The sequence below is a fragment of the Mirounga leonina genome, unplaced genomic scaffold, assembly GCF_011800145.1.
Source record: "Mirounga leonina isolate KUSES-001 unplaced genomic scaffold, KU_Mleo_1.0 Mir_82, whole genome shotgun sequence".
In the NCBI taxonomy this organism is placed as follows: Eukaryota; Metazoa; Chordata; class Mammalia; order Carnivora; family Phocidae; genus Mirounga; species Mirounga leonina.
The window spans coordinates 2,656,642-2,680,186 of NW_023270825.1; the positions used below are offsets into that span (position 1 = coordinate 2,656,642).

At 43.8% G+C, this 23,545-nt stretch overlaps 1 protein-coding gene across 2 annotated transcripts in view; it reads right to left on the bottom strand.

The window, feature by feature from the left end:
- The window catches only part of TRAF3 (TNF receptor associated factor 3), a 95,677-nt gene that overhangs the window by 71,015 nt on the left and 1,117 nt on the right, over positions 1–23,545 (bottom strand). The window contains exon 1 of one of the 2 annotated variants that reach the window (XM_034993167.1): positions 6,751–6,772. The exons of the other annotated variant lie outside the window; for it this stretch is intronic. The gene's annotated coding sequence lies outside the window, so the exon portion shown is untranslated. Of the gene's footprint in view, positions 1–6,750; positions 6,773–23,545 lie in introns of those variants that run through there. 2 annotated transcript variants of the gene reach the window in all.

The following is a 23,545-nucleotide window of genomic DNA, read 5'->3' on the forward strand; positions in this document are numbered from 1 at the left end:
GAAGCAAGGGCAAAAATGAACTATTGGGACTTCATCAAGATAAAAAGCTTTTGCAAAGCAAAGGAAACAGTTAACAAAACCAAAAGACAACCGACAGAATGGGAGAAGATATTTGCAAATGACATATCAGATAAAGGGCTAGTATCCAAAATCTATAAAGAACTCATCAAACTCAACACCCAAAGAACGAAGAATCCAATCAAGAAATGGGCAGAAGACATGAACAGACATTTTTCTAAAGAAGACATCCAAATGGCCAACAGACACATGAAAAAGTGCTCAATATCGCTCGGCATCAGGGAAATCCAAATCAAAACCTCAATGAGATACCACCTCACACCAGTCAGAATGGCTAAAATTAACAAGTCAGGAAACGACAGATGTTGGCGGGGATGCGGAGAAAGGGGAACCCTCCTACACTGTTGGTGGGAATGCAAACTGGTGCAGCCACTCTGGAAAACTGTATGGAGGTTCCTCAAAAAGTTGAAAATAGAGCTACCATATGATCCAGCAATTGCACTACTGGGTATTTACCCCAAAGATACAAAAGTAGGGATCCGAAGGGGTACGTGCACCCCGATGTTTATAGCAGCTGTGTCCACAATAGCCAAACTGTGGAAAGAGCCAAGATGTCCATCGACAGATGACTGGATAAAGAAGATGTGGTATATATATACAATGGAATATTATGCAGCCATCAAAAGGAATGAGATCTTGCCATTTGCAACGACGTGGATGGAACTGGAGGGTACTATGTTGAGTGAAATAAGTCAAAAAGAGAAAGACATGTATCATATGATCTCACTGATATGAGGAATTCTTAATTGCAGGAAACAAACTGAGGGTTGCTGGAGTGGGGGGTGGGGTGGGAGGGATGGGGTGACTGGGTGATAGACACTGGGGAGGGTATGTGCTCTGGTAAGCGCTGTGAATTGTGCAAGACTGTTGAATCTCAGATCTGTACCTCTGAAACAAATAATGCAATATATGTTAAGAAAAAAAAAAAAAGAAGAAGAAGAAGAAGGTAGCGGGAGGGGAAGAATGAAGCGGGGGAAATCGGAGGGGTGGACGAACCATGAGAGACGATGGACTCTGAAAAACAAACAGGGTTCTAAAAGGGGAGGGGGGTGGGAGGATGGGTTAGCCTGGTGGTGGGTATTGAGGAGGGCACATTCTGCATGGAGCATTGGGTGTTGTGCACAAACAATGAATCATGGAACACTTCATCTAAAACTAATGTTGTAATGTATGGGGATTAACATAAGAATAAAAAAAAAACTAATGGTGTAATGTTGTATGGGGATTAACATAACAATAAAAAATTAAAAAAACACTAATGGTGTAATGTATGGTGATTAACATAATAAAAGAAAGAAAAATTTGTCATTTTTAATTGAATGTCCTTTTTGACAAGTCAAGATACTGTTCTTCTTAATTGATGTTAATAATGTTTTTATTCTTCTAAGCTAAAGAACTATTTTATTTTATTTTATTTTAAAGATTTTATTTATTTATTTGACAGAGAGATAGTGAGAGAGGGAACACAAGGAGGGAGAGTGGGAGAGGGAGAAGCAGGCTTCCCGCAGAGCAGGGAGCCCAATGCGGGGCTCAATCCCAGGACCCTGAGATCATGACCTGAGCCGAAGTCAGACGCTTAACAACTGAGCCACCCAGGCGCCCACTAAAGAACAATTTTAAATTATACTGTTGAATTTATTTTTAGTGTATCACAGGCTTCTAAGAGCAGTACCTGATTCATTTACCATAAATTAGCGTGTGCGCCTGCATCTGGACTTACATGGCGGTGTGCAGTCGAAGAGTGTGCTGGTCTTCCCCCTGGGTTCTACTGCATCTCAACTGCCTGGGGAATGCAACACCAGGCTGTCTGTAGGGCACTTTCTCTAGAGACCTGATGAAGGCAGACTCTTAGGCAGGGCATCTGGGTTACAGGATTCCTCACCTATCAAGAAAAATCAGTATCCCCTAAGATCTGAAAGCAGAAATCTTTCTCTACCTGAAAGGTTACATCTAAGACTCTTTTGATCCGGCTCTCTATGAGAGAGGTCACTTAATTCTCTCTCACCTGAGGGTAACAACACACGTGTCCTGAGCGCTTTATACATCACCAAATGGAAACCTCTAAGGACTGCATTTTCAATCGCGTTCTTGCCGTCTCAGACTGTCCTGTATTTTACCATGTGCCTCCTAAGCAACAGGATCCAGATGCTGCTGGACCCGCACCTGACCTTATTCCTTCTGTCATCTTTGCCCACCGTCCCCAAATCTGTAACAGCCCTACCAGTTTTCAGGGCCTCCAAAGTTATCCAGACACTTAATGGGTTTCTGTTATGTACTGAGCCTGAGATCCCACAGTGAGAAATGTGCCTCCTACCCTCACAAAGCTCAGTGTTGGGGGGGTGGGGGGCTGGGTACAGGAATCAAGTCCTGGAACGCCCTAGCTGCCTGTAACCTGAGTACAAGCAGCCTTACAAGCTGAACCTCTTATTATTTGTAATAAGTAAGGCGTAATGTGTAAGCTGCACCTAATATTACTATGTTGTTTTGCCTTAGTGAACACAGCACTGCAACCTTGATTTAATAGCTAATGATTCAGTTCACCCCCCCGAGACCACTGGGCACCCAGCCTCTCTGCAGAATACCACAGACAGGCAGAATGCAGCTGCAGAGCCACGACTCATCTCCACACACAGGCTGAGTGCTCTTGTGCTCAGGGCATGACCTCTCATCACAGCATGAGGCCTGGGGGGCAGAGGATGTGCCCCTCGAGTCTCCGGCACACTGAATAGAAGCTGGGTAAATGATGGAATAAAGAAGAAAGGGAAAGTAGGAACTTTTATAAATTAGAGAGTTCTATTCCTGTTATTACGTAGGCCTTTTTTTGATAAAAAGAAAAGCAAAAAACAGTTACTGAGAACAAAACTCTTCTGTCAGGAAAGCGATCTTTAGGAAAACAGAAAGCCAGGAGCCAGGGGGCGCCTGGGTGGCTCAGACGTTAAGCGTCTGCCTTCAGCTCAGGTCATGGTCCCAGGGTCCTGGGATCGAGCCCCGCATCGGGCTCCCTGCTCCGCGGGAAGCCTGCTTCTCCCTCTCCCACTCCCCCTGCTTGTGTTCCTGCTCTTCCTGTCTCTCTCTCTGTCAAATAAATAAAATCTTAAAAAAAAAAAAAAAAGAAAGAAAGAAAGCCAGGAGCCAGGTTTCTAACCCTAGATCTGGTTCTGATCTGCTGTGGGACCTTAACCACACCTTCTTTGGGCCTCAGTTTCCTCATCTGTAAAATACAGGGACTGAATGAGATGAAGATTCTTAACAAAGGCCTGCAGGTGAGCTACCACAAAATGCCCACTGATGGGAGTCTGAAAAGCGGACTTTACTTTCAGGTTTAAAATCTAAGCTATATGATCTGAATGACCCTTAATACAGAGCATGAACTCCACACGAGTGTGAATGTTCTCCCCGAGCCTGACAGGGCCCCCTCCTGGGAGGGACTGCCTCAGCAGCCACGGCCATCCCCATGGCTGCCTTGGACTTCCTAGGCAACTGTGCAGGTGCCTTTTGCAAAATATTTGCTAACAGATATTCTAGTGCCATGCAATCAAGGCATCAATATGGTTTAAATGCACAAGAGGAACTAGTTTTCAAAGAAACTATGCCACACAGATTTCTAACCAACAGCAAACAATCCTCTGGTAATGAAGAGAACAGGCCTTCGTCAAGTTTGGCATTTTGAACGCGGGTCTTTCTAACCTGGGCCTCCCTCTCCAAAACCAATCATCATGATATCCTAGAAATAGAAATTAGGCAGGGCGGCCTCCCTAGAAGTCAGCTCTCTCAGAGCCCTGGGCTGTGTTACTGGAGAGAAGCTCTCCAGACAGACAGAAGGCTCTGCCAGAACCACACCAGCACACGGGGTTGCAGCTATGCTCTGGGGCTGTCGAGGATTTCCAGCCCTCTGGAGGCGCAGACGTGCCAGCCCATTCTAAACCACCCACAGACTGAGGTGTCGGGACACGGCACACCCAGGCTCGCTCCCCAGCCTGAAGCTGAAAACCATCAAGAGACCATGGCAGATGTTAGCAGAGAAAGAACTGAGCTGAACAGACAAGTGGTAAACGAAGAAAAAGGATGTGATACACACAGAAAGCAGAATTTATTTACACTAATCATGAATGCAGGCTCTCAGCTGGAACATCTCACTTAAAACACCAGAAGGTTCAGTGCCCATTCATAAGCTTTTCAGAATGCACGCAGTTGCCATGGTAACCCTGACAGTGTATTTCTTGGCATCAGACATATACATTACCACCTACAGTGCATTTAATACAGTTTGGGGGCCAATTCATAGACAAATAAATAAACCTGAGTTCTGACTCTCAGCCTCCCTCTTAGATCAACAAAGGGGAGAGCTGGAGGTAGTCTCCAACTCGCCCCAGGATAAGCAGAGCTCCGCACATCTGAAAACGCTCATCTGAAGGCAAATAAGAACTAAGGAACTTAGATTTCCTCATCCACTGCCATATGGTTGAGATTTTGTGAAACAAAATGTTCCATGCCAGATTAATGACACTGTCATTGCTTAAGTTAAAGAAGCAAATCCATTCTATCCGTGACTACATCTCTGGAACTCAACCATGTTCAGTAAGTCAAAGAACAAGCAGATCTCTTTAAAGAACATCTTTAATAATTTATTTAGATGGCATTTGTCAACACTAAATAAGAAGACTGTTCAAACATTCAAACTGTCCTTTAATAAGAAATCAAAGTTTTATTTCTTTGGTTCAGAAAAGATCAACTCGATTATAATTCTTCACCTTCAATAGGGATATTCATTAACATTTAAAACACATATTATGCATGATTTCTAAAGTCCTTACCTTCTCATCATCCCCCATCTGAGCACAGAGAAGAAGACAGAATTACCATGTGCAAGCTGGAAAGGCATCTTGAATCTCACATCCCAGGAAGCCCACCGCATCAGTAACTTCACAGCTGCTGCAGGACATGCCTGGGCTGCCACAACGTTCTCAAAAATCACTCCCGCTCTGTCCCTGAACAGCTAAGTCCAGGGGAATATGGCCTTCATTACCTCCTCCTTCCTACTGCAGGCCACAGTCCGTGGTAGGAAAGGGAGCAAAAGACCTCACCACCAGTTGTTTCCATATTAACAGAGACTTTGGTGACCGCTGCATTGCAGTCTTTCTGAAAGCTACAAACCTCAGAAGCAAGAGCGCTGGAGAGAGACTCCCCTGGCACAGGAAAGCTGCCTTTTGAATCACAAAGATTTTATAAGGATCTTTAAAAAAAATGTTGCAAATACCTCAGTGGGGGGTGGCATTTCTAGATTTCCAACCTGTTTCCTAAAGGCTGACTGGTTTGTGGTTTTTACTGGAGGATGGTTTTGACAATTTATTGTGCTGGGTAAGAATGCTGAAATTAATGAAATGTGCATGATGACGCACCACCTTTTATGCTCAAGTACTCTCGGTGAGAATCCTGCACATCCGCCACTTCACACAAGCTTTGAAGCCCCTACTGAAAAGCTACTGGGAATGAACCATGACTTTCATTCCAGAAAATGCAAGTACAGTAAGAACTTCTAGTTCCTCTGTGGGGAGCAATCACCTGGAACAGCCAGCTACCTTCGCAGTACAGTGAAAACCATTACAATGTCAGAGCCCTTGAAATATTAAACCATTAACCATACAACCAAATTCAGAAAAAGACTTAAAATAGTAGCATGATTACTAAGTGACCTTTACTTTTCATTCATTCATTCAATATATTTAGTGAGCATTAACCAACCACATGCTGTGTGTGGAAGGGCATGAGTAAGGCAGAGCTCACCATCCTGGTGGTAACAGGCACTCCAGTGGGCAAGACCACTGGCAAACAAGTCACTCCAAGCATGAAGACTTGCATGACGGAGGCGGGCAGACCTGCAGCTAGTCTGGGGATCCAGGACAAGCTCTATGAGGAAGGAGTATTTAACAGGAGCTAAAGGATGTGCACTCAGCTGGGAAAAGGGAGAGATGAGGGGAAAGCATCCTCAACATGGCACACACGTTCTTCACCACACACTAGTGCATCCTCAGCAAGGGTGTGTTCCGGAGCCCATCGAACCCTCCCAGCAGCTCCGGGCAGGCACAGCTCTGACCACGACTGACAGACAGCTGAAAGTCTCGTACCTGCGGCGTAAGCGTGCCCCAGGCACATGGTAGCCAAGTAGAGGTAACAATCTGAACCCTTCAGGGCGGCTCTGTGCCGTGCTCTCACACCACAGGGCCCCTCAGTAAATGAGCGCCGTCTTCTGGAGATTCTGGTGACTGCCTCCTGATGGGAAATACTAAGTGGCCTCGTTCAGACGTGTTCTGTTCTACCCTAAGTTGAGTGCCCAGTCTGGCCCTGAACAGTGCTTGCTAAATTTGGGTGAATGCACACATAGATTAAGGAACCTACTGGTCACCCCTCATTCTGGTAACAGAAATGAACTGTCGTATCCCTGCAAACATACTATTTCCTCTGATGATGAGAATCCTCTGCTTCACCTTCCCTCTGTTTACCTAACCCCCCCTTCACACATCTTCTCCCCCAGGTAGTCTTACCGACTCACTCCCTGGCGGCAAGGACCCTTCCTCTGGGCTCCCATCATCCCCCGCAGTCAACACACTACATAGAAGGATCCCGCCCCCCCACTGCCCCAAAGCAATCACTTGTGTGGCTGCCGCCAATCACCGTGGCAGCCGGCGGTCTCAAGAGGGCTCGCCAGGGTCAGCCGCCACCGCTCCACAGGCAGGATTCAGTTGCTCTGTGAGACCACCTCCAGCATCCTCTCCAGCAGCTGAGGAGACCTGCGCATGGGGGAGAGCCAGGATTCAAACCCAGCACCCAGGCTCCCAGCCCACACCTAACTGCCCGATAGGCTGCTTTTCTAGGCACCCAGCAAAAGTTCACTAACATGGCCTTTACTCCTGGGAGTGGGAGATCAGATTTATGGAAATACTGCACCCTTCCTACCCTGATCTCTTCCCAAAAAGGTGTGATATGAATCAATGAATATTTTCAACCAAACCAGATGCACCTCATGTGTAAATTCCTGACTGGCTGGGTAATCTCACAGCATGAGGTAGACGATCTGAGGGGAAGGCAAGAGGCAGTGTATGAGGAAATTTCTTTTTGTCATCATTGTGCTTTGTAGAGACTGACTAGTGACTTAACTGCCTCACAGGAACTTTTATCAAATGCCTCTGGGCATATTCAGGTGCCAGTCTGGGCACTCCCCCAGAGAAGACAGTCTGTAGAACTGTGCCTTTCAAATCAGAGATCAAGGCTGGTCCTCAGTGGCAGGCGCACCCCCACCAGCCCAACAGCTGCTGTGCTGTAATAGGGCTGGTCCCCTACCAATCTGTCAGTCCAGGGACCCCGTGACTGGCAAGTAGGAATCCTGGGTTCTGGCCTGAGTGGGCTGTCCCAGGAAGGTCTGGAGGAACCAGTAGGGGTCTTACCCCAAGACTTTTGCATCTCCTGGAACAGAACAGACGATGCCTAGAGGGGGGGAGCCAATGCTGGCCCAGGGCTGAGACCCTTGCCCCACCCCCCAGCAATGAGAACTACCTTTGGGGTACTGGTGGAGCGAGGCCCACAGGGGGCCTCTAGGTCCAGCGGTTGAGGTCAGAGGAAGGGGGTGATGAAAGGAGCACGCTACAGGACCATTCAAACCACTTTTCAGGCCAACCAGAATCTGAAAACTAAGGGCAGCAAGTCAATGGTCAGTGCATGGAAACCAGGTCCAGTGACTAACAGACCAGAGATCCCCACCTGCCTGTAGAGTGGGCTCCTCTTATCTCCACTTTATGGATGAGGAGGCAGCGAGGCACAAACAGGAGAAATCTTCATAAGTGCACCACTAGGTGTTAAAATAGAGTTGCTTGGCTGATAGCTGTCCGGTTGCTTTGGACTCGGCATAAGCCCCCTGGCCCAGGCACGACCTGATCCTGCCTCCTCTCTGCTCACAGCGTGGGGCAGAGTGAAAAGGACACTGCTCTCAGCCACTGCTTGCTCCTCCAAATCTGGGACTCCTGGTCTACAGGAAAGCAGTAAGACCTATCCTACAAACCTTGCGGAGTGGATTTAATTTTAAATTGATCTAATACATGTGAAAGATTCCCAAACTACAAGATTCCCAAAATGGAAGGCACAAGTGTTACAAAATACGGCCAGTATCTGTAAAGCACTCAATAATTTCCCAAGCTTAACTCCGTTTAAACACATGACAAGAGGCCCAAAGGGTTCTCACCACTAACTGGAATGACCACGGCAGAACACGAACCTTTATTAAATAGCAGTAATGAAATTCATAATCTAACTCAGGCAATCAACTAATACTGGTAATGCACATTTGCACGAATTTGATCCAAATTATGGAAACATTCCTATAGGTCTCATTTGCACACCAAACAAAATGCTCAAGAGTATCACTAGGACCTTAAGGTGTTTATTACTTCAAAAAAGGGCAATCCAGTTACCAGAATTACCATGAAAAAGAAAAAGAAAGGAATGAGTGGCATACAGCCTGAAGGGAAAATACATAAATCATTCACTGTCACTCCCCGTGCTGCTGGGGTCAAAGAACAAAGGGTGTCCCCGAGAAGAAGCAGAGAGAACACAAGGAAAATATAAAATACAGACAGATTTAGTTGGCTTGGATAAAGACCAGACTTAACTATCTGCCCAAAATCTAAAAGGATACTCATCTGATAAGACCTTGTGATGACCATCAGATGTGATCTGGTCTTAGGAAAGGATACTGTAATTCTAGCTGTTTCCCCGGCAACAGGGGGATCCAGCCTGAAACAGCAGTTACCAGGTCACCAACACAGGTCTTAAGAAGCCCAGTCAAAAGTAGCAAAGTCTACAAACATAAATGAAAACCTGAACAACAGGTCAAAGAAGCATCAAAAGCTGATGCAAACTCCTAGGTATAAGCCCAAGAGAAATGAAAACACAGGTCCACATAAGAACTAGGACTCGCATACTCCAAGCAGCATTATTCCTAACAGCCAAAAAGAGGAAACAGCCCAAATGTCTACCAATGAGCTAATGGGTACATAAAAAGTGGTACATCCAGGGACACCTGGGTGGCTCAGTCAGTGAAGTGTCTGCCTTCAGCTCAGCTCATGATCCCAGGGTCCTGGGACTGAGTCCCGCATCAGGCTCCCTGCTCACCCGGGAGTCTGCTTCTCCCTCTCCCTCTGCTTATGCTCTCTTTCACTATCTCTCCCCGTCAAATAAATAAATAAAAATATATTTTTAAAAAAGTGATACATCCATACAATAAACTTACTCAGCAACAAAAAGGAACAACTTAGTGATCCATGCTACAACATGGATGAATCTTAAAAACATGATGCTAAGTGAAAGAAGTCAGACACAAAATACCACATATTATATAATTCTATTTACATGAAATGTCCAAAATAGGCAATGACTGCACAACTCTGTGACTATACTAAAAACCACTGAATTAGGGCGCCTGGGTGGCTCAGTTGGTTGGGCGACTGCCTTCGGCTCAGGTCATGATCCTGGAGTCCCAGGATCGAGTCCCGCATCGGGCTCCCTGCTCAGCAGGGAGCCTGCTTCTCCCTCTGACCCTCCTCCCTCTCATGCTCTCTATCATTCTCTCTCTCTCAATAATAAATAAATAAAAATCTTTAAAAAATAAAATAAAAAAAATAAAAAAATAAAAACCACTGAATTAGATGCTTACAATAGGTTAATCATATGTTATATGACAATCTCATACAGTTACATTTTTAAAAAGTTGACATAATCGTACCAAAGGCCAAACATCAGATAGTTAACATCCCTTAATGAGACACACAGCTCACCATCTCAATTAAAGAAACAAACAAAAGGAAAATGTTATTACAAGAGTCTTCATTATGCTCCTAAAAATACATTATTTTGGAGGTGGCCCTTCCAAATAATTTTAAATAAGCTTCTCACTGTTCAAAACAATTCCTAACTATTTTGGGTAGCTTTTCTCCCCCAAATCTCAGAGTTCAACAATTTTTTAAGAAGAAATTTGATTTTTACTTCAATGCAAAATATAAATTACACACATATAAATATGTGGCACTTTTAAACATAAGGGAGGAGCATCACTAGGGAAACTACCAACCCCACATCACCACCAAAAAGTACTCGTTTTCTTAGTTCTTTCTACTATGAAATAAGTAAGAGCACTTGGGTTTTTAAGACCGAGAAATATTTACAAGACTTGAAGTTAAAACAGTCAAAGAAAACACATTCATTAACAACATAAAATTCACAAAAACGAGAATAAGACTTTGTATAAAATAGTTACTGATTTACAGAAAGACTACATCCTCAAACCTAACAAAAGAGCACCAGGTTGTTCCCATTACTGTGTGTTCACCTCGGTTCTTGACAATCCAACCAACAGAAAGCAACGTGGTACCTCAGCACAATTTTGTCATTGGCTAACACTGTCATTAAAATGTGTTTCTATTTTCCGCAGGAAGAGATTCATGTCTACTCACAATTTACAATGAGTCAACCAGTGTGTAAAATATTTTACATAATGGGAAAATTTATTGTGCCCCCAAAGTTCAGTGCGTTCTCATTAAATTACCAGAAATTACAGATGTGAAGATACTGCTGTTAACCAAAATCAAGAAAAGAAACTACTTTAGATATGCACACATTTTCGGTTTGGCATATCTAATTCTTTTTTATGCTACTATATTTCGAATTACTCAGATTGATAAATTTGTAGTTTAAAAACTGAATAAAGAGAATCTGTATGTTGACAACACAGGTAGTTTTAAGTTGGGTTTGACAGTGCTTCACTTGCTATCTGTAAGCTAAGCAAACGTCAAAGCCTGGCTGGCAGAGAAGGCTGCAGTTCTTGTAAACACCCCTATGGTGAAATGGTTTTTCCAAAACTATGATACCATCTAAAGTGTTAATGGAGCCTTCCCATGTGCCTCATAGTGAATAAAAAACTTCTGTGGAAAATCTTCTGGTGTTTGCATCCATTTCACATTTTCCCACATTACATTCTGTGTTTTTCTTAATAATCCCGGTGAAAGAAAATATTTAAGCAATTAAGACACATAAAACTTTTCAATTATGACCTTTCAAAAACAACCCCACTCTTCTATATAATACTCTAGAGGCTACACTTGGAAACTGGCATGCTTATACATGCCATACAGATGCAACCATTTTATTTTTTAATTTTTTTTAAAGATTTCATTTATTTGACAGAGAGAGACACACAGCGAGAGAGAGGGAACACAAGCAGGGGGAGCGGGAGAGGGAGAAGCAGGCTTCCCGCGGAGCAGGGAGCCCAATGCGGGGCTCGATCCCAGGACCCTGGGATCATGACCTGAGCCGAAGGCAGACGCTTAACGACTGAGCCACCCAGGCACCCTGATGCAAACATTTTAAACTAACACACTCGCTCTAAGAAATAATACTACCAGATATTGTTTACCTTATAAATTGGTCCCCAGGAAAGGGTAATTATAAAACCCAAGAAGGAGTCTCTTTTAAACGCTATTAAATAAACTGTTTGCAAAGAATGACCACTGCATGGGTGACGCCACCTTGTCCTGTCACCATTACTCACTCATAAAACCCCAGAATGTGTCTTGGAGCAAGTTTTCACAATACAAACTCTACTCTTGATGATCTTAAAATACATTGCAGAAGACAATTCTCACAAGTCCTTTTGAAAACTGTAGTATATCTCTTATAAACACTGAAAGACTGAAAGCATGTCTCTAATTCAGTGTCATGGCTCATTAAATCTTAAGTACCTTGGACAAAAATAACCCTAAGTTGAAAGAATAAGCTTCAGTAGACATGCTCAGATGAGATTTAATACATTCTACATAATTTATCAAACACCAGAGAAAAACTAGAAATAGTACAAAGTGCCACACCTGCTCCAGGAACAAACTACTCCACACTACATCCTTCTAAATGCTTGAAATATTTGAGTATTGGCTCCTCATTTTCTAGTAACACAGAGCTGGCTTTCCTGCAGCCTGGCAATTAAACATTTTTTTCACAATTCAAGCACCATTTCAGAAAGCAGGTAGATTTTTTTAAGTTGAAGATTTCTCTCTACATCAAAAATGCATCTTAAAATAAACATTAAAATAAAGTTATACTGGGTGCCTGGGTGGCTCAGTTGGTTAAGCAACTGCCTTTGGCTCAGGTCATGATCCCAGAGTCCCGGGATCGAGTTCCACATCGGGCTCCCTGCTCGGCGGGGAGTCTGCTTCTCCCTCTAACCCTACCCCCTCTTGCGCTCTCTCTCTCACTCTCTCTCTAAAATAAATAAATAAAATCTTTAAAAAAAAAATAAAGTTATACTCCTATTTTAAAAGTCAGAAGACATACATTAAATCCATCTAATGTTGAAAACTCCTGATCCAGCCAAGAGGGCAAAGTGCAGGGCCGCAGAGAAGTCCGTGCTAGCACTGAGGACCTCAAATCCGCCCCCCGCCAGCCTCCGCCTCTGGGCTCCGGCCTCTGGGCTCCGGCCCCCGGCCAGTGAAGGAGACAAGGAACACAGGGCGTGCCCCGCAGTGCATCTCACTCTCTACTCCTTGAATCCCTGTGGCCAGATCCAAGGGAACCTGATCCAGAATGACCCCGAACAGCCCCTTCCTACGTGGGCCACCCCTCCGCCCGCACCCCCGTGCAGCACGCATGAAGCACTGAGCCCCTGCAGAGGGCACTTCTCAAAAGCAAATGGGGGTGACAGAAACGCCCGAGCCCCCCGAGCAGTGCCTTCCGTGTATGTGTGTGCTCAATACTCCACATGATGGCGGTCGCCCACCCTACACAGGAGGGCAGGAACTGCTTTCTTCCCCTGCATTTACAGCACACGGCAGAATGCATAATGGACATTCACTAAAACAGGTCCACCATCCCTTATCTGTGATTCTGAAACCCCAAAACCTCTGAAAACATGATCGTAACTCACTGGGCAGCCCTGATGCAATGTGAGGCTATCCATAGTCTCTGTTTGTCCCACTTAGTGCAAATAGTCATGTACTTTGCTGCAAAAATCTGTTTGATTAGAGGATGCTGCTTAGGATGTTTCACAATATATGGTATATTCACTAATGCCATTCTAAAATCTTAAAATTTCCAAACTCCACAAAAGCTCTGGTACCAAGAATTGTGAAGGACTGCCAAATGACAACAGGCCAAGCCCTGGCTGAAAGAGTGACACATGAGCCCCCTTAATGGCAATCTGGATTACAAGTCTAGATTCATACATGTGTTCGTTCTACATACTTTCTGAGCACGAGTGTGCCATACCCCTCACCAGGTGCTGGACCTAGTAGGCTCAAAACAAGACCATGGTCCTTGCCTTCATGGAGCCCACAGACTAGAGGGGAAGACCAAGAAGTAATAAAGGAGTGCTCCCGTCACACTTGGTGGAGGAATAAAGGCAAGAAAGGTTCCTGTGCAGGGATCCAAAGAGGGGCCATGCAGAGCGTGGTCAGGAAAGGCTTCCTGTCTAGTGACCTGAGGAAGCCAGCCTCTAGGAACGGAGAGTGCTGCAGGCAAAAGCAGGCACGCCTCTGCTTTCCCGATTCAAGACAGGATGAGAGAAGGAGCAGGGCCACACCATATAGGTGGGCCCACAAGGTGGTGTGAGAACTGGGAAGCCAGGGGCATGCGGCCTAGTCATGCAAATAAACCACTCATTACAGATCAAGCTCCCCCTAGGCCCCAGCCATCTCATGTGTGGGGGACAGACCTCTGATTTTTCACATGCTCCCATCCCACGAACTAACTGTGGGATAATTCAAACAGCACTCTCACTAAGAAGGTTGAAAAACTAGGGCGCCTGGGTGGCTCAGTCAGTTAAGCATCTGACTCTTGATTTTGGCTCAGGTCGTGATCTCAGGGTCTTGAGACTGAGCCCTGAGTGAGGCTCTGAGCTCAGCGGGGAGTCTGCTTAAGATTCTCCCTTTTCCTCTGCCCCTCCCCCCTTTCTCTCTCTCTCCCTCCCTAAAAAAAAAAAAAAAAAAATTAAAATGTCACTCTTTATATATAAAAAAAAGAAAGGTTGAAGAACCTAAACGGGGGACGTGGGTATTAATCATACTAAAATTGTATGGAAAGAAAGTAGGCAAATGCGACTAACAGGAAAGAAGCCGAATAACTTTTTTTTTTTAAAGATTTTATTTATTTTTTGGGGGTGCCTGGGTGGCTCAGTTGTTAAGCATCTGCCTTCGGCTCAGGTCATGATCCCAGGGTCCTGGGATCGAGCCCCGCATCGGGCTCCCTGCTCCGCGGGAAGCCTGCTTCTCCCTCTCCCACTCCCCCTGCTTCTGTTCCCTCTCACGCTGTGTCTCTCTCTCTCAAATAAATAAAATCTTTAAAAAAAAAAAAAAAAGATTTTATTTATTTTTTTTATAATTTTTTTTTTTAAAGATTTTATTTATTTATTTGCGAGAGAGAGAATGAGAGACAGAGAGCACAAGAGGGAGGAGGGCCAGAGGGAGAAGCAGACTCCCCGCCGAGCAGGGATTCCGATGCGGGACTCGATCCAGGGACTCCAGGACCATGACCTGAGCCGAAGGCAGTCGCCTAACCGACTGAGCCACCCAGGCGCCCTTTATTTATTTTTTTGACAGAGAAAGAGAAAGAGAGAGCATAAGCAGGGGGGAGTGGGAGAGAGAGAAGCAGACTCCCTGCTAAAGGACTCAATCCCAGGACCCTGAGATCATGACCTGGGCCCAAGGCAGAGGCTTAACCGACTGAGCCACACAGGCGCCCCTGCCAAGTAACGTTTAGTCACTACAGATTGTTAAGTATCATAAAAGGCTGGCTAATAGCAGTACACTCAGCTCACTCAAACCACCCTGTCAGAATTAAAGATGTGCAGTGTATTTGTTAAGTGTTTTGAGACAACAGGAAAAGGTCTGCTAAAATATCCTTGGAGGGTGTCGCACTTCAGGGGCCCTGCCTTCTTCCACACCCTCCTCCCCAAACGAAGTGGAGAGGATGGGAACGAGGGCATTCTACCTACAGGCACCCCGCAGCCTACTGCACCAGGCCTTTCCTGCTGCAGAATGAAGTGGCTTGCCAAACAACAATTAAGATGCACAAATGGAGGGATATTGGAGCAGCTGCAAAAGCTCTATTAAGGCTAACAAAATGGGTAAGTGAATCTCAAACTCTTTAAGGTTAAATACTCACTTGGGTGAGATTTAACAACATAACAATAGAATACAATAATGAAGTGGCTTCTCAAACTTTTCCACCAAAATACCCCCAAAGGCACAGGAGAGAGAACCCCAAAGGTAAGCACTCTGAAGTAACTCAATTTATATGAAGTCTTACGTTTGATATTAAAAATTTATGCGAATTTGGGCACCTGGGTGGCTCAGTTGGTTAAGCGACTGCCTTCGGCTCAGGTCATGATCCTGGAGTCCCGGGATCGAGTCCCACATCGGGCTCCCTGCTCAGCGGGGAGTCTGCTTCTCCCTCTGATCCTCCCCCATCTCATGCTCTCTCTCTCTGTCTCATTCTCTCTCTCAAATAAATAATAAATAAAATCTTAAAAAAAAAAAAATTATGCGAATTTTACATTTAACTCCGTAACAAATCCTACAATACCCCTTCCCACCTTGTCACCCTCTGTTTCTTTGGCAACAGAGGTGACGTGAAATTTCCTCAACCTCTCACTGCTGAATGGAAAGCCTGCCAGTCTACTTGGCCTTCTCTCCTGATGCTAGGAGAGAGGCCCATCTCCACTCTGGGGCGGGATCTCAGCCACTCCCCTCACAGCCTCTCTCCAGGACACTCCCACCAGTGCAGGGAAAGGGCAATCTGTCCCCAGCTCACCCATCCCCCATCATTCTGTCCATGTTAAAGCAAACTCTTTCAAGGAGTTGTCAATACACGCATCCCATTCTTCTCTGAAAATTTTCACCCACCACCCCAGCACAGCCTACGGACACCTCTTACCAAAGTCCCCAAAGACCTCCATGTTCCCAAATGCAATAGTGAATACTCACTCAACCTGCTCGATGTTCAAGTAGCTTTTTTTAACTCCAAATATGCATCGCTAGCTCCACGTCCTCTGTGATTTCCAGACTGGTGCATCATAGTTACCACCTCAACATCTCCACTTGAACACCCAAAAGGCATTTCAAACTTAACAGCTCAGTCGTTAAGGTCTAACACTGAACTCTGGGTTCCCCTCCCTCTCTAATCCAGTCTGGCAATCCCTGGCTCAGTAAATGGTACCACACCATTCATTGCTCAGGTCATGAAGGCCTTCCGTTCCTCACATGCCCCACACCCAATCCATCAGCAGAGACTGTAAGTTCCATCTTCAAAATGCATTCCAGGGGCACCTGGGTGGCTCAGTTGGTTAAGCATCTGCCTTCAGCTCAGGTCATGATCCCAGGGTCCTGGAATTGAGTCCTGCATCAGGCTCCCTGCTCATCAGGGAGCCTGCTTCTCCCTCTCCCTCTGCCTCCCCCTCTGCCTGCTCATGCTCTCTCTCTCTCTGTCAAATAATAAAATCTTTAAAAAAAAAAATGTATTCCAAATCCAACTACTTCTCAGCACGCTCTAGCTACATTGGCCTCCTTGCTGTTCCTAATAAAACAAACCAAGCATATTCCCGTATCAAGGTCTCTACACTTCCCGACTCCTCTACCTAAAAACATTCTTCTCCCAGATCTGCACATGGCTCCCTTCCTTGCTTCTTCCAGTCCCTGCTCAAATGTGATTTGCTCAGAAAGCATCCCCTGACGATTCGATCAGGACAGTATTCCCACCACACTGTAGCCCATAGGCCGGTTTTCTTGTCCTTCCCAACACGGCTCTTCAGTATTAACTGATACAGTTATGGTTTATGGACTATCCCTTTCCCTTATTACAACATAGGCTCCATGAGGGCTAGAATTTGGACTCATGCAAGTTGTGTTCCCATCTCTTAGAACAGAACCTGACACATTGGGAGAGGGGCTCAATCAGTATTTGTGGAGTCTGTTCACAGCCTTATTTTGAAACAATATTATTTTTTAAATATGGAAACATTAATTCTCAACTCAACTCTATAACAGGATAGTTTGCATGCCCTAGACTCAGAAGCAGCAAACACATTTCCCAAGTCCTCCAGAACCTGGTCCGGGCAGCATCACAGAAGTGCACAAAGACCTGGATACTAGGTCACTCATTAGAGCACCACATAAAACAGAGAACACTGGCAATAATCTCAGTGTCCAACCACAGACAAGTGAATCAAGAAACTTCATGCCACGCTATTAAAAAATACTTTTGGGGGCACCTGGGTGGCTCAGTCGTTAAGCATCTGCCTTCGGCTCAGGCCATGGTCCCAGGGTCCTGGGATCAAGCCCCACATTGGGCTCCCTGCTCCACAGGAAGCCTGCTTCTCCCTCTCCCCCTCCCCCTGCTTGTGTTCCCTCTCTCGCTGTGTCTTTCTCTGTCAAATAAATAAATAAAATCTTAAAAAAATAAAATAAAATAAAAAATACTTGTTTAACACAGATATGAGAATCACATAATTTGAAATCTTGTACTAGCCATGTTAAAAATGTAAATAGGTAAACTTATGCAATGCGTATTATTTAACCCAATATAAAATTTTATCATTTTAATATGTAATCAACATAAAAAATTGTTCATGTGATAGTGTGTGTTCTTTTTTTCCATATGAACTCTTCAAAACCAGGTGTCAGTTTATACTTACTGCACGTATCAATCTGGACTGGCCACAACTCACATGCTCACTAGGCACATGTAGCTCATGGCTACTGAACTGAACAGCACAATGACAGACTAAGAAAAAGAAAATGTTCAAGACATAGTAAAAGAAAGTTGTAGGGCGCCTGGGTGGCTCAGTTGGTTGGGCGACTGCCTTCGGCTTGGGTCATGATCCTGGAGTCCCGGGATCGAGTCCCGCATCAGGCTCCCTGCTCAGCGGGGAGTCTGCTTCTCCCTCTGACCCTCCTCCCTCTCATGTGCTCTCTCTCATTCTCTCTCTCTCTCAAAGAAAGAAAGAAAGAAAATTGTAGTTGGCAGAAATTGACAAACTGATCTTTAAATGCACAAGGGAATGCAAGGGACTCAGAATAGACAAAACAATCCTGCAAAAGAACAAATTTGGAGGATTCACAATTCCTAATTTCAAAACTTACTACCAAGCTAAGTAATCAAGACAGTATTGGCGGGCGCCTGGGTGGCTCAGTTGGTTAAGCGACTGCCTTCGGCTCAGGTCATGATCCTGGAGTCCTGGGATCGAGTCCCACCATCAGGCTCCCTGCTCAGCAGGGAGTCTGCTTCTCCCTCTGACCCTCCTCCCTCTCATGCTCTCTGTCTCTCATTCTCTCTCTCGCAAATAAATAAAAATCTTAAAAAAAAAAAAAATTAAAAAAAAAAAAAAGACAGTATTGGCATAATAAGGATAGACATATAGATCAACAGAATAGAATTTAAAGTCCAGAAATAAACCCCTCCATTTGTGGTCAATTAATTTTTGACAAGGGTACCAAGACCATTCAGTGGGGGAGAAGACCAGTCTTTTTAGGGGCGCCTGGGTGGCTCAGTTGGTTAAGCGACTGCCTTCGGCTCAGGTCATGATCCTGGAGTCCCGGGATTGAATCCCGCATTGGGCTCCCTGCTCGGCGGGGAGTCTGCTTCTCCCTCTGACCCTCCTCCCTCTCATGCTCTCTGTCTCTCATTCTCTCTGTCTCAAATAAATAAAATCTTAATCTTAAAAAAAAAAAAAAAAAAAAGACCAGTCTTTTTAGCTAATGGACAACAGGGTATCCACATGCAAAAGAGTGAAACTAGACCAAAATCCCACACCATACACAAAGATTAACTCAAAATGAATCACAGGCTAAAGGTAAGAGCTAAAACTATAAAATTCTTAGAAGTAAGCAGGTGCATATCTTCATGACCTTCAATTAGGCAGTGGTTTCTTAAATATGACACCAAAAGCAACCAAAGAAAAAACAGACAACATGGACTTCACCAAAGTTAAAAAATTTTTTGCATCAAAAGTGACCATCAGGAAAGTGAAAAGATAACCCAAAGAATGTGAGAAAATATTTACAAGTCATATACTGATAAAGAAATTGTATGTATGTAAAGAACTCTTATAACTCAATAAAAAGACAACCCAATTTTAAAAATGGGCAAAGGATATGAACTGACATTTTTCCAAGGAAGATACCTAAATGGTCAGTAAATACATAAAAGGATGTGTAACATTATTAGTCATTAAGGAAATACAAATCAAAACCACAATGAGAAACCACTTCACACCCACTAGGATGGCTGGAATAAAAATGATGGACAACAACAAGTGTTGGTGAAGATGTGAAGAAACTAGAACTCTCACACATTGCTGACAGGAATGCAAAATTGTCCCAGCTGCTTTGATAGTCTGGCAGTACCTCAAAATATTAAACACAGAGTTGCCATATGACCACTTATATATACAACAGATTAAAAAAAACAGGTTCTCACAAAAACTTGTACAGGACTTTTCACAACAGCATTATTCATAATATCCAAAAAGAGGAAACAACCCAATGTCCATCACCTGCTAAATGTATAAACAAAATGTAGTCTATCTATTCAGTGGAATATTATTTCCTATAAAAAGAAATTACTGGGGCGCCTGGGTGGCTCAGTCATTAAGCATCTGCCTTCGGCTCAGGTCATGATCCCAGGGTCCTGGGATTGAGCCCCGCATCGGGCTCCCTGCTCAGCAGGAAGCCTGCTTCTCCCTCCCCCACTCCCCCTGCTTGTATTCCCTTTCTCGCTGTGTCTCTGTCAAATAAATAAATAAAATCTTTAAAAAAAAAAAAAAATTACTGATACATGCTACAGCATGAATGAACCTTGAAAACATTATACTGTGTGAATGAAATCACTTGCAAAAAACTACATACTATATGATTCAATTTGTATAAAGTTCAAGAAATGGCAAACCAGTAGAAACAAAATAGATGAATGACTGTCTAGGGTTGGGAGCAGGGAAGAATGGGAAGTGACAGCTAATGGGTAAAGGTTTCTTCCTGGGATGATGAAAATGTTCTAAAATTAGAAAGTGCTGAACACTGCAAAATTCTTTAATATACCAAAACTGACTGCACTGTATGCTTTAAAATGGTGAATATTATATCTGAATTACATCTCAATAAAGCTATTATTTTAAAAAGCAAATTATAAAATGGTATTTAGAATAAATCTACTTTTATAAAATATATGCCCCCAAAATGGCTTAGAAGAGCATATACAGCAGTAATCTGAATGGACAGGATTTTATTTATATTTTTCATCTTTTTTGATTTTTTTATAGGAGATGGTCACAAATTACTAGACAACAGTAAGGTATTTTCAGGTGTCATTCAATAATGCACTATACTTCCACCCATCTGTTCTAATAAGCTTTTTTTTTTTTTTCCCACATATAAGAGAGATCATAGTATATTTGTCTTTCTCTTATTTACTTCTCATAGCATAATGCCCTCAAGGACCATCCATGTTGTTGTGAATGGCAAGATTTCATTCTTTTTTATGGCTGAAAAATATTCCACTGTATGTGGAACTGCTGGATCATATGGTAATTCTAACTGAGAAACATCTATACTGTTTTTCATAGTGGTCGTAACAATATACATTCCCATTGACAGTGGATAAGGGTTCTCTTTTCTCCACATCCTTATCAACACTTAAGATTTCTTGTCTTTTTGATAATAACCACTCTATCAAGTGTGAGGTTGTATCTCATTGTGGTTTTGATTTGCATTTACCGATTAATGAGATCAAACATCTTTTCATGTACCTGTTGGCCATCTGTATGTCTTCTTTAGAAAAAAAATATCTATTCAGATCCTCTGCCCATTTTTAAGTCTGACTGTTTGGGCTTATTTTTTTTATTTGCTACTGAGTTGTATGAGTTATTTATATATTTTGGGTATTAGTCCCTTATCAGATACATGACTTGCACATATTTCTCCCATTCAGTAGGTTGCCTTTCCATTTTGTTGATGGTTTCTCCTTTGCTGTGCAGAAACTTTTTTTTTTAAGATTTTATTTCTTTATTTGAGAGAGAGAGGGAGAGCGAGCACAAGCAGGGGGTGGGGCAGAGGGAGAAGAGGAGGCTCCCCGCCAAGTAGGGAGCCCAACGTGGGGCTCGATCCCAGGACTCTGGGATCACGACTTGAGCTGAAGGCAGACGCTCAACTAAGCCACCCAGGTGCCCCTGTGCAGAAGCTTTTTAATGTGATGTAGACCCACTTACTCACTTTTGCTGCTTTTGATTTTGGTGTCAGATTAAAAACTCATCACCAACACCGATGTCAAGGAGTTTACTACTGCCTGTGTTTTCTGCTAGTTTTACGGTTTCAGGTCTTATGTTCAAGTCTTTAATCCATTTCGAGTTTTGTGTATGGTGTGAGATAGCAGTCCAGTTTTCCTGGCAACATTTCCTGAGAAGACTGTCCTTAGCTCACAGTATATTCTTGGCTCCCTTGTGGTAAATGAGCCAACCATATATGCGTGGGTTTATTTCTGGGCTCTCTCTTCTGTTCCAATGATCTGTGTGTCTTTTTTTGAGGCTGATACTGTACTGTTTTAGTTACTACAGCTTGGTAGTTTAGTTTGAAGTCAAGGAGCACAGTGCCTCCAGCTTCGTTCTTTCTCAAGATTGCTTTGGCTATTCAGGGTTTTTTTGTACTTCCATGCAAATTTTAGAATTATTTGTGTTATTTCTTTGAAAAATGTCATTGGAATTTTGATAGGAAATGCACTGAATCTGCAGATTGCTTTGGATATTAGGAACATTTTAACAATATTTATTCTTCTAATCCAAAAGCATGGAATATCTTTCCACTTGTTCGGGTTGTCTTCAATTTTTTCATCAATGTCTTGTAGTTTTCAGTGTACAGGTCTTCCACCTTCTTGGTTAAACATTCCTAAGTACTGGGGAGCCTGGGCGGCTCTGTCAGTTAAGCACCCCACTCTTGATTTTGGCTCAGGTCATGATCTCAGGGTCTCGAGATCAAGCCCCACGTTAGGCTCTGCACTGGGTGTGGAACCTGCTTAAGATTCTCTCTCTCCGGGATGCCTGGGTGGCTCAGTCGTTAAGGGTCTGCCTTCGGCTCAGGTCATGATCTCAGGGTCCTGGGATCGAGCCCCGCATCGGGCTCCCTGTTCAGCAGGAAGCCTGCTTCTCTCTCTCCCACTCCCCCTGCTTGTGTTCCCTCTCTCGCTGTGTCTCTGTCAAATAAATAAATAAAATCTTTAAAAAAAGATTCTCTCTCTCCTCTCCCTCTGCCCCTCCCCACCACTCTCAAGCACATGCACACGCACGTTCTCTAAAATAAATTATAAACCTTAAAAAACCAAAATATTCCCAGGTATTTCATTTTTTGATGCAACTGCAAATGGGATCATTATCTTTATTCCTCTTGAGTTTGTTATTAGTGTCTAGAAACACAACAGAATTTGTGTATTGATTTTGTATCCTGCAACTTTACTGAATTCATTGATTAGTCCTAATAGTTTTTTGATGGGAGTCTGTAGGGTTTTCTATGTATAATATCGTGTCATCAGCAGATAGTGTGTTTTACTTCTTCCTTTCCAATCTAGATACATTTTCTTTCTTTTTCTTGCCTGATAGTTCTGACTTGGACTTCCAATACTATGTTCAATAAAAGTGGCAAGAATGAGCATCCTTGTCTTGTTCCTGTGTATTTTTCATCTTTGGCTCTGCCTAGTAACACAATTTTCCTGTTACTGAATGGGCATTCCCTTTTGAATAAGAAGGGGTGGGGTTTTTTTTGGTATTTTAAAGGGTGTTTTTAAAAACTAAAAATTATTTAATATGCTATTTTTGTAAAAATGCATAGAATTGTGGCCCCAAAAAAGAGATGAATGATATATACCAAAATATCAACTGTGGTGAGGCAATGGTAAATATTTGCATTTTTTATATTCTACCACGAACACACTGGCTTTCTCCTTAAAACAAACAAAAGACACACACACACACACCTCTCCTTCCAGGACACTAAAATTCTGGTATGGGGGCAGTATGGCTCTTGGGAAGCTCACCATGAGAGGGTAAATGTTAGCAAGTGCTGGTCCATGTGGGTGCCTGTCCTCTGAAGTGAGGTCCACAGGGACCCACATATTTGTTGCTAATACCAGGGGGGCCAATCTCCCATTCAAGGGAAACGGGAATCACGCAGCCCCACTAAGAGTAGTGGCTGTGTCCAGAGACCATGGCAACTCTCATGGGGAAGATGGGGAGGGAGGCTCTGGATGGACAGGCCCAGGCAGGGATTTGGGTGGGAGGGTCCCTGACCTCCCAGGACTGGTCAGGAATCCTCAGGGATGACTCTGGTGCAAACAAGGCCTTTTGAAGGACTCAGTTCATAAAGGTAACTGCTATTTGGCTGGAGCAGTACCCTCTTCA